The following is a 12,670-nucleotide window of genomic DNA, read 5'->3' as shown; positions in this document are numbered from 1 at the left end:
TGGTGGATAATGAATCTATAATATATGAAAGTTTAATTGTAATCATTACATTATGGTAAATAATGAAATTTAACACTATATGCTAATTTTTTGAGAAGGACCTGTATATATATGTGACATTTAAAATAAAATACAACAGTATGTGGGGGGGCTACGGCACACAACCGGCTGAAAAAATAAATTATATATACCAAGTGGATGTAGATATGATTAATCAGACAATATAACGGCTACTTAATATAGAGAATTGTTCACAAAAAAATGTACAATATATATATATATATATATAAAAATAAATAAATAATGTTTCACATATCAGTACATATTCAGTAAACAATAAAAAATTTTTTTTACAAATAAGAAATACAATATATATACATAATCCAAATATAGAAGTTTTCTCTAAAAGGATATAACAATCGTCAGATGCACATCCATATCTGATAATCCTATAGTTAATACATAATGGACAGTATGATAAATGTGTAAAAATGTGTGTACCAAACAAAAATGTGAAAAAATAAAAAAGTGAAAAAATGAAAAATAAAAAACTATATCAAGAACAAATATGAGAGTGATAATAAGTCTATAAATATATGAAAATACAAAAATGTATAAAGATAAAAAAAAAAAAAAATTCTGCAAAGGTGTAAACCAATATGTGATTATATATGTGTTGATTAATACAATGAATGTATTTCTAGTGATAATATTAAGTCAAAAAATAAATAAAAACAAAAAATTCACTGCCAAAATGATGATGTAAAAATAAAGGAATAATTCAATCAGTAATTAGTTATATTAAAGGAAATGGCATCCGACGAGAGTTGATCCCACAAAAAATCCTCCACAAGGTGGACACATGAATGGCATCACATACAAGGTTAACTCAAATCAAACAGCACAATGCAAGCCGTATATACCAACCAGTGAATGAGTGCCACAGCCCCCTCACACACCACTCCAATTTTTTTATATATATATATTTTGTACATTTTTTTTGTGAACAATTCTCTATATTAAGTAGCCGTTATATTGTCTGATTAATGAGAAACTAACTAGCCTGAAGATAGAAAATAAGCCTACCTTGCCTCAGAGAAATACCCCAAAGGAAAAGGCAGCCCCCCACATATAATGACTGGGAGTTAAGATGAAAAGACAAACGTAGAGATGAAATAGATTCAGCAAAGTGAGGCCCGACTTTCTTAACAGAGCGAGGATAGAAAAGGTAACTTTGCGGTCTACACAAAACCCTAAAGAAAACCACGCAAAGGGGGCAAAAAGACCCTCCGTACCGAACTAACGGCACGGAGGTACACCCTTTGCGTCCCAGAGCTTCCAGCAACAAATTAGACAAGCTGGACAGAAAAAATAGCAAACAAATAGCAAAGAAGAACTTAGCTATGCAGAGCAGCAGGCCACAGGAATGATCCAGGGAAAAGCAAGTCCAACACTGGAACATTGACAGGAAGCCAGGATCAAAGCATTAGGTGGAGTCAAGTAGAGAAGCACCTAACGACCTCACCAGATCACCTGAGGGAGGAAACTCAGAAGCCGCAGTACCACTTCCCTCCACCAACAGAAGCTCACAGAGAGAATCAGCCGAAGTACCACTTGTGACCACAGGAGGGAGCTCTGCCACAGAATTCACAACAGTACCCCCCCCTTGAGGAGGGGTCACCGAACCCTCTCCAGAACCCCCAGGCCGACCAGGATGAGCCACATGAAAGGCACGAACAAGATCTGGGGCATGGACATCAGAGGCAAAAACCCAGGAATTATCTTCCTGAGCATAACCCTTCCATTTAACCAGATACTGGAGTTTCTGTCTAGAAACACGAGAATCCAAAATCTTCTCCACAATATACTCCAATTCCCCCTCCAGCAAAACCGGGGCAGGAGGATCAACAGATGGAACCATAGGTGCCACGTATCTCCGCAACAATGACCTATGGAATACGTTATGTATGGAAAAAGAATCTGGAAGGGTCAGACGAAAAGACACAGGATTAAGAACCTCAGAAATCCTATACGGACCAATGAAACGAGGTTTAAACTTAGGAGAGGAAACCTTCATAGGAATATGACGAGAAGATAACCAAACCAGATCCCCAACACGAAGTCGGGGACCCACACGGCGTCTGCGATTAGCGAAACGTTGAGCCTTCTCCTGGGACAAGGTCAAATTGTCCACTACATGAGTCCAAATCTGCTGCAACCTGTCCACCACAGTATCCACACCAGGACAGTCCGAAGACTCAACCTGTCCTGAAGAGAAACGAGGATGGAACCCAGAATTGCAGAAAAATGGCGAAACCAAGGTAGCCGAGCTGGCCCGATTATTAAGGGCGAACTCAGCCAAAGGCAAAAAGGACACCCAGTCATCCTGATCGGCAGAAACAAAGCATCTCAGATATGTTTCCAAGGTCTGATTGGTTCGTTCGGTCTGGCCATTAGTCTGAGGATGGAAAGCCGAGGAAAAAGACAAGTCAATGCCCATCCTACCACAAAAGGCTTGCCAAAACCTTGAAACAAACTGGGAACCTCTGTCAGAAACGATATTCTCTGGAATGCCATGTAAACGAACCACATGCTGGAAGAACAATGGCACCAAATCAGAGGAGGAAGGCAATTTAGACAAGGGTACCAGATGGACCATCTTAGAAAAGCGATCACAGACCACCCAAATGACTGACATCTTTTGAGAAACGGGAAGATCAGAAATAAAATCCATATGTGTCCAAGGCCTCTTCGGGACCGGCAAGGGCAAAAGCAACCCACTGGCACGAGAACAGCAGGGCTTAGCCCGAGCACAAATCCCACAGGACTGCACAAAAGCACGCACATCCCGCGACAGAGACGGCCACCAAAAGGATCTAGCCACTAACTCTCTGGTACCAAAGATTCCAGGATGACCAGCCAACACCGAACAATGAACCTCAGAGATAACTTTATTGGTCCACCTATCAGGGACAAACAGTCTCTCCGCTGGACAACGATCAGGTTTATTAGCCTGAAATTTTTGCAGCACCCGCCGCAAATCAGGGGAGATGGCAGACACAATTACTCCTTCCTTGAGGATACCCGCCGGCTCAGACAAACCCGGAGAGTCGGGCACAAAACTCCTAGACAGAGCATCCGCCTTCACATTTTTAGAGCCCGGAAGGTACGAAATCACAAAGTCAAAACGGGCAAAAAACAGCGACCAATGAGCCTGTCTAGGATTCAACCGCTTAGCAGACTCAAGATAAGTCAAGTTCTTATGATCAGTCAATACCACCACGCGATGCTTAGCTCCTTCAAGCCAATGACGCCACTCCTCGAATGCCCACTTCATGGCCAGCAACTCTCGGTTGCCCACATCATAATTTCGCTCAGCAGGCGAAAACTTCCTGGAAAAAAAAGCGCATGGTTTCATCACTGAGCAATCAGAACCTCTCTGCGACAAAACAGCCCCTGCTCCAATCTCAGAAGCATCAACCTCGACCTGGAACGGAAGAGAAACATCAGGTTGACACAACACAGGGGCAGAAGAAAAACGACGCTTCAACTCTTGAAAAGCTTCCACAGCAGCAGAAGACCAATTGACCAAATCAGCACCCTTCTTGGTCAAATCGGTCAATGGTTTGGCAATACTAGAAAAATTGCAGATGAAGCGACGATAAAAATTAGCAAAGCCCAGGAACTTTTGCAGACTTTTCAGAGATGTCGGCTGAGTCCAATCATGGATGGCTTGGACCTTAACAGGATCCATCTCAATAGTAGAAGGGGAAAAGATGAACCCCAAAAATGAAACCTTCTGCACACCAAAGAGACACTTTGATCCCTTCACAAACAAAGAATTAGCACGCAGGACCTGAAAAACTGTTCTGACCTGCTTCACATGAGACTCCCAATCATCCGAGAAGATCAAAATGTCATCCAAGTACACAATCAGGAATTTATCCAGGTACTCTCGGAAGATGTCATGCATAAAGGACTGAAACACTGATGGAGCATTGGCAAGTCCGAATGGCATCACTAGATACTCGAAATGACCCTCGGGCGTATTAAATGCAGTTTTCCATTCATCTCCTCGCCTGATTCGCACCAGATTATACGCACCACGAAGATCTATCTTGGTGAACCAACTAGCCCCCTTAATCCGAGCAAACAAATCAGATAACAATGGCAAGGGGTACTGAAATTTAACCGTGATCTTATTTAGAAGGCGGTAATCTATACAAGGTCTCAGCGAACCATCCTTCTTGGCTACAAAAAAGAACCCTGCTCCTAATGGTGACGATGACGGGCGAATATGCCCCTTCTCCAGGGATTCCTTCACATAACTGCGCATAGCGGCGTGCTCAGGCACGGATAAATTAAACAGTCGACCTTTTGGGAATTTACTACCAGGAATCAAATTGATAGCACAAACACAATCCCTATGCGGAGGTAGGGCATCGGACTTGGGCTCATCAAATACATCCAGGTAATCAGACAAGAACTCTGGAACCTCAGAAGGGGTGGATGACGAAATTGACAGAAATGGAACATCACCATGTACCCCCTGACAACCCCAGCTGGACACCGAAATGGATTTCCAATCTAATACTGGATTATGGGCTTGTAGCCATGGCAACCCCAACACGACCACATCATGCAGATTATGCAACACCAGAAAGCGAATAACCTCCTGATGTGCAGGAGCCATGCACATGGTCAGCTGGGTCCAGTATTGAGGCTTATTCTTGGCCAAAGGCGTGGCATCAATTCCTCTCAATGGAATAGGACATTGCAAGGGCTCTAAGAGAAACCCACAACGCTTAGCAAACTCCAAGTCCATCAAATTCAGGGCAGCGCCTGAATCCACAAATGCCATGACAGAATACGATGACAAAGAACAGATCAAGGCAACGGACAGAAGAAATTTTGACTGTACCGTACCAATGGTGGCAGACCTAGCGAACTGCTTAGTGCGCTTAGGACAATCAGAGATAGCATGAGTGGAATCACCACAGTAGAAACACAGCCCATTCAGACGTCAGTGTTCTTGCCGTTCAACTCTGGTCAAAGTCCTATCGCACTGCATAGGCTCAGGTCTAAGCTCAGGTAATACCGCCAAATGGTGCACAGATTTACGCTCACGCAAGCGTCGACCGATCTGAATGGCCAAAGACATAGACTCATTCAAACCAGCAGGCATAGGAAATCCCACCATGACATCCTTAAGGGCTTCAGAGAGACCCTTTCTGAAGATAGCTGCCAGCGCAGATTCATTCCATTGAGTGAGCACGGACCACTTTCTAAATTTCTGACAATATACCTCTATCTCATCCTGACCCTGACAAAGAGCCAGCAAATTTTTCTCTGCCTGATCCACTGAATTAGGTTCATCGTACAGCAATCCGAGCGCCAGGAAAAACGCATCGATATTACTCAATGCAGGATCTCCTGGCGCAAGAGAAAATGCCCAGTCCTGAGGGTCGCCGCGCAAAAAAGAAATAACAATCAAAACCTGTTGAACTGGATCACCAGAGGAGCGAGGTTTGAAGGCCAGAAATAATTTACAATTATTTTTGAAACTCAGAAACTTAGTTCTATCTCCAAAAAACAAATCAGGAATAGGAATTCTTGGTTCTAACATAGATTTCTGATCAATTGTGTCTTGAATCTTTTGTACTCTTGCCGAGAGCTGATCCACAAATGAAGACAGACTTCTAATGTCCATCGCTACACCTGTGTACTGAACCACCCAAATGTCTAGGGGAAAAAAAAGGCAAAACACAGTGCAAAGAAAAAAAAATGGTCTCAGAACTTCTTTTTTCCCTCTATTGAGAATCATTAGTACTTTGGGCTTCCTGTACTGTTATGAAAGGCAATTCAGTACCACAATGGACATAGCGGTCAGAGCACATACAGTGATCTGACAATAACCCAAAATCATAGAACAAGCTCTGAGACGTGGGAACTCTGCAGACCGCAATCCCTAATCCTCTCCAAACAACACTAGAGGCAGCCGTGGATTGCGCCTAACTCTGCCTATGCAACTCGGCACAGCCTGAGAAACTAACTAGCCTGAAGATAGAAAATAAGCCTACCTTGCCTCAGAGAAATACCCCAAAGGAAAAGGCAGCCCCCCACATATAATGACTGTGAGTTAAGATGAAAAGACAAACGTAGAGATGAAATAGATTCAGCAAAGTGAGGCCCGACTTTCTTAACAGAGCGAGGATAGAAAAGGTAACTTTGCGGTCTACACAAAAGCCTAAAGAAAACCACGCAAAGGGGGCAAAAAGACCCTCCGTACCGAACTAACGGCACGGAGGTACACCCCTTGCGTCCCAGAGCTTCCAGCAACAAATTAGACAAGCTGGACAGAAAAAATAGCAAACAAATAGCAAAGAAGAACTTAGCTATGCAGAGCAGCAGGCCACAGGAATGATCCAGGGAAAAGCAAGTGCAACACTGGAACATTGACAGGAAGCCAGGATCAAAGCATTAGGTGGAGTTAAGTAGAGAAGCACCTAACGACCTCACCAGATCACCTGAGGGAGGAAACTCAGAAGCCGCAGTACCACTTCCCTCCACCAACAGAAGCTCACAGAGAGAATCAGCCGAAGTACCACTTGTGACCACAGGAGGGAGCTCTGCCACAGAATTCACAACAACTCCCCATAGTTCTCCATGCAGTATAATGCACTCCCCATAGTTCTCCATGCAGTGTAATGCACTTCTCATAGTTCTCCATGCAGTATAATGCACTCCCCATAGTTCTCCATGCAGTGTAATGCACTCCCCATAGTTCTCCATGCAGTATAATGCACTCCCCATATTTCTCCATGCAGTATAATGCACTCCCCATAGTTCTCCATGCAGTATAATGCACTCCACATAGTTCTCCATGCAGTGTAATGCACTCCCCATAGTTCTCCATGCAGTGTAATGCACTCCCCATAGTTCTCCATGCAGTGTAATGCACTCCCCATAGTTCTCCATGCAGTGTAATGCACTCCCCATAGTTCTCCATGCAGTGTAATGCACTCCCCATAGTTCTCCATGCAGTGTAATGCACTCCCCATAGTTCTCCATGCAGTGTAATGCACTCCCCATTGTTCTCCATGCAGTGTAATGCACTCCCCATAGTTCTCCATGCAGTATAATGCACTCCCCATAGTTCTCCATGCAGTATAATGCACTCCCCATAGTTCTCCATGCAGTATAATGCACTCCCCATAGTTCTCCATGCAGTGTAATGCACTCCCCATAGTTCTCCATGCAATGTAATGCACTTCCCATAGTTCTCCATGCAGTATAATGCACTTCCCATAGTTCTCCATGCAGTATAATGCACTCCCCATAGTTCTCCATGCAGTATAATGCACTCCCCATAGTTCTCCATGCAGTATAATGCACTCCCCATAGTTCTCCATGCAGTATAATGCACTCCTCATAGTTCTCCATGCAGTATAATGCACTCCCCATAGTTCTCCATGCAGTATAATGCACTTCCCATAGTTCTCCATGCAGTATAATGCACTCCCCATAGTTCTCCATGCAGTATAATGCACTCCTCATAGTTCTCCATGCAGTGTAATGCACTTCCCATAGTCCTCCATGCAGTATAATGCACTCCCCATAGTTCTCCATGCAGTATAATGCACTCCCCATAGTTCTCCATGCAGTGTAATGCACTCCCCATAGTCCTCCATGCAGTATAATGCACTCCTCATAGTTCTCCATGCAGTGCAATGCACTTCTCATAGTTCTCCATGCAGTGTAATGCCCCCCCCCATAGTTCTCCATGCAGTATAATGCACTTCCCGTAGTTCTCCATGCAGTATAATGCACTCCCCGTAGTTCTCTATGCAGTATAATGCACTCCCCATAGTTCTCCATGCAGTATAATGCACTCCCCGTAGTTCTCTATGCCAGGCATGTCAAACACGCGTCCCGCGGGCCGCATGCGGCCCTTTACAGGCATATCTGCGGCCCGCACAAAAGTCTCAAACTTTGTCTGTAAACACAAAGTTTGAGACTTTTGTGCGGGCCACAGATGCTCCCAGTCACTCTCAGCCTTCCTGGCTTAGGACGGAGATCAGCAACCACGCGAGCCGCAGATGTACAAAACGCGCGATCAGCACTTCCGGCTCTTCATTCATTGGCCGATATCCCTGCATATGACCTGCTTACGTCATCAGCAGCCGACCAACTAGCTCCGTGTCAATCCATGATGTGTGTACTTTGGTCGGCTGCTGATGACGTAAGCAGGTCATATGCAGGGATATCGGCCAATGAATGAAGAGCCGGAAGTGCTGATCGCGCGTTTTGTACATCTGCGGCTCGCGTGGCTGCTGATCTCCGTCCTAAGTCAGGAAGGCTGAGAGTGACTGGGATACTGTGACCGAGGAAGAAGGGACCCACTGCCGCACAGGCAAAGAAGTGAGTGGCCCTCCTCCTGTACACATCATGCACGGACCTTCTGGGATGGGGTTTGTATGTTATGCACGCATCTGGCAGTGTGCACGTACCTTCTGGGATGGGGTTTGTACGTTATGCACGCATCTGGCAGTGTGCACGTACCTTCTGGGATGGGGTTTGTACGTTATGCACGCACCTGGCAGTGTGCACGTACCTTCTGGGATGGGGTTTGTACGTTATGCACGCACCTGGCAGTGTGCACGTACCTTCTGGGATGGGGTTTGTACGTTATGCACGCACCTGGCAGTGTGCACGTACCTTCTGGGATGGGGTTTGTACGTTATGCACGCACCTGGCAGTGTGCATGTACCTTCTGGGATGGGGTTTGTACGTTATGCACGCACCTGGCAGTGTGCACATACCTTCTGAGATGGGGTTTGTACGTTATGCACGCACCTGGCAGTGTGCACATACCTTCTGGGATGGGGTATGTACGTTATGCACGCACCTGGCAGTGTGCACGTACCTTCTGGGATGGGGTTTGTACGTTATGCACGTACCTGGCAGTGTGCACAGACTGAGGTATCAAGCCTCACGACAAAACACTAATGATTGAAAAAAAAGATAGCAAATAAATGTTTAGTTTTTAATTGCTGTATTTTTGTTGAATATAATAGTTGCTGTTGCGCACTGCAAATATATGTTGCTATTACATATTACTACTTCATATCTTGTTTTCATTGACTGCTGTTAACATACGTGTGTGACATTAGCTGCTGTGTGCGGCCCTCGCAACAACCTCGTTACTCATGTGGCCCTCGGGGTACCCTGAGTTTGACATGCCTGCTCTATGCAGTATAATGCACTCCCCATAGTTCTCCATGCAGTATAATGCACTCCTCATAGTTCTCCATGCAGTATAATGCACTTCCCATAGTTCTCCATGCAGTGTAATGCACTTCCCATAGTTCTCCATGCAGTGTAATGCACTCCCCATAGTTCTCCATGCAGTATAATGCACTCCCCATAGTTCTCCATGCAGTATAATGCACTCCCCATAGTTCTCCATGCAGTATAATGCACTCCCCATAGTTCTCCATGCAGTGTAATGCACTCCCCATAGTTCTCCATGCAGTGTAATGCACTTCCCATAGTTCTCCATGCAGTATAATGCACTCCCCATAGTTCTCCATGCAGTATAATGCACTCCCCATAGTTCTCCATGCAGTATAATGCACTCCCCATAGTTCTCCATGCAGTGTAATGCACTTCCCATAGTTCTCCATGCAGTATAATGCACTTCCCATAGTTCTCCATGCAGTGTAATGCACTCCCCATAGTTCTCCATGCAGTATAATGCACTCCCCATAGTTCTCCATGCAATATAATGCACTCCCCATAGTTCTCCATGCAGTATAATGCACTTCCCATAGTTCTCCATGCAGTATAATGCACTCCCCATAGTTCTCCATCCAATGTAATGCACTTCCCATAGTTCTCCATGCAGTGTAATGCACTTCCCATAGTTCTCCATGCAGTGTAATGCACTCCCCATAGTTCTCCATGCAGTATAATGCACTCCCCATAGTTCTCCATGCAGTATAATGCACTCCCCATAGTTCTCCATGCAGTATAATGCACTCCCCATAGTTCTCCATGCAGTGTAATGCACTCCCCATAGTTCTCCATGCAGTGTAATGCACTTCCCATAGTTCTCCATGCAGTATAATGCACTCCCCATAGTTCTCCATGCAGTATAATGCACTCCCCATAGTTCTCCATGCAGTATAATGCACTCCCCATAGTTCTCCATGCAGTGTAATGCACTTCCCATAGTTCTCCATGCAGTATAATGCACTTCCCATAGTTCTCCATGCAGTGTAATGCACTCCCCATAGTTCTCCATGCAGTATAATGCACTCCCCATAGTTCTCCATGCAATATAATGCACTCCCCATAGTTCTCCATGCAGTATAATGCACTTCCCATAGTTCTCCATGCAGTATAATGCACTCCCCATAGTTCTCCATCCAATGTAATGCACTTCCCATAGTTCTCCATGCAGTGTAATGCACTTCCCATAGTTCTCCATGCAGTGTAATGCACTCCCCATAGTTCTCCATGCAGTGTAATGCACTCCCCATAGTTCTCCATGCAGTGTAATGCACTCTCAATAGTTCTCCATGCAGTATAATGCACTCCCCATAGTTCTCCATGCAGTATTATTATTATACTTTTTTATCATTATAGTGCCCTTTATTCCATGGCGCTTTACATGTGAGGAGGGGTATACATAATAAAAACAAGTACAATAATCTTGAACAATACAAGTCACAACTGGTACAGGAGGAGAGAGGACCCTGCCCGCAAGGGCTCACAATCTACAAGGGATGGTTGAGGATACAGTAGGTATTGATAGAGCTGGTCGTGCAGTGGTTTGGTCGATCGGTGATTACTGCAGATTGTAGGCTTGCCGGGAGGGTAGGTCTTCAGGTTCTTTTTGAAGGTTTCGATGGTAGGTGAGAGTCTGATGTGTTGTGGTAGAAAGTTCAAGAGTATGGGGGATGTGCGAGAGAAATCTTGTATGCGATTGTGGGAAGAGGAGATAAGAGGGGAATAGAGAAGGAGATCTTGTGAGGATCGGAGGTTGCATGCAGGTAAGTACAGGGAGACGAGGTCACAGATGTATGGAGGAGACAGGTTGTGGATGGCTTTGTATGTCATGGTTAGGCTTTTGTACTGGAGTCTCTGGGTAATGGGGAGCTAGTGAAGGGATTGACAGAGGGGAGAGGCCAGGGAATAGCGGGGGGACAGGTGGCTTAGTCGGCAGCAGAATTTAGAATAGATTGGAGGGGTGTGAGAGTGTAATGCAGTATAATGCACTCCCCATAGTTCTCCATGCAGTATAATGCATGTATTTAGTTAGAAAACTAGGTTGAAATGACAGTGAATTAATGTAAGAGCTGATGGTAAAACTGCTTTACATACGGATGTCATAGGGATACTAGGTGAGGGAAAAATGAATAACACTTGCCTGACACTCTCCAACTTTTCTGGCTGAGAATCTCAGCTACTTTATGTACACATATGTAAGTGTACTCTAAGGGTATGTGTGCACGTTGAGTATTTGCTTGAATAAGTTTCTGCAAGGAGTCTTAGGCCGGCGTCACACTCAGCGTATGGAAATACGGTCTGTATTTTACGGCCGTAATACGCATAAAAATTCCAGAAATGGTGATCCGTATGTAGTCCGTTGGCAAGGTGTGGTCGCGTATTTTGCGCATGTAATGTTGCGTATGTAATCCGTATGACATCCGTAATGCATATTTTTCACGCAACCTGACAAAATGGACATTTAACGGTTTTTGAGGCTGAAATTAATTTAAATCAGCATCAGCAACCCTATTTAAGGCCTCTACAACAGGTGGCACTCACCCATATGGCCATTTTGTGGTTGTGCATCTGTTGGTGTGTTGTGGTAACATTTGCACCATGTCTGACCTCCTGTAGTTCACCCCAACTCAGCGGGTTTTGTTTAACTGGGTCTTGTCGCGTCGGTTTGGCCAGCCATATCCTGTGATTGTAGATCCGCGAAGGAGGAGAAGAAGAATGTGGTTGCATCCTCTTTTGACGCCTCACTAAAGACCATTTTCAGAGGCTCTATACAGCTCTGCTGGCACATCCTGACAAGTTCTATCTGTACTGTCGCATGACCATCAGAACCTTTGATATATTGTTGGAGATATTACATCCAGGTATCACCTATCAGGACACAAGGATGCGCAAAGCCATATCCGCAGAGGAGCGTCTTCTCCTTACCTTACGGTATGTATTCAACATCCTCACATACTGTATGTTGATGATTTTTTTCATGTGTGGTGTTCTAGCAGGTTTTTTAAAGTATATGTGTACATTAGGGCACACGCAGATCCAAAAAAAGTGTGTTTAATCTTATAGTTAAGTACCCTAGGTAAATTTTTGATTTTATAGCGTTAATCATGTTTTTGAAAATATACAATCTACTTGTGCTTCTTCATGTTTTGTGTGACCTCTTGTTACCTACCTAATATTCCTTTTTTTACATTTTCAGCTTCCTGTCCACTGGCTTGTCGTATACGGGACTACACCTGGAGTTTCTGATTGGCCAGTCGACAATTTCGGGCATTGTGCGGTCAACCTGTAGTCAAATATGGGCTAAACTCCAGGAACTTGTGATGCCTGAGCCAAAACAGGCTGATTGGCTCAAAATAGCCCTTGGGTTCCAGGACAC

This window comes from Ranitomeya imitator, chromosome 5 (assembly GCF_032444005.1).
Source record: "Ranitomeya imitator isolate aRanImi1 chromosome 5, aRanImi1.pri, whole genome shotgun sequence".
Taxonomy (NCBI): domain Eukaryota; kingdom Metazoa; phylum Chordata; class Amphibia; order Anura; family Dendrobatidae; genus Ranitomeya; species Ranitomeya imitator.
This window is presented reverse-complemented; position numbering follows the sequence as displayed.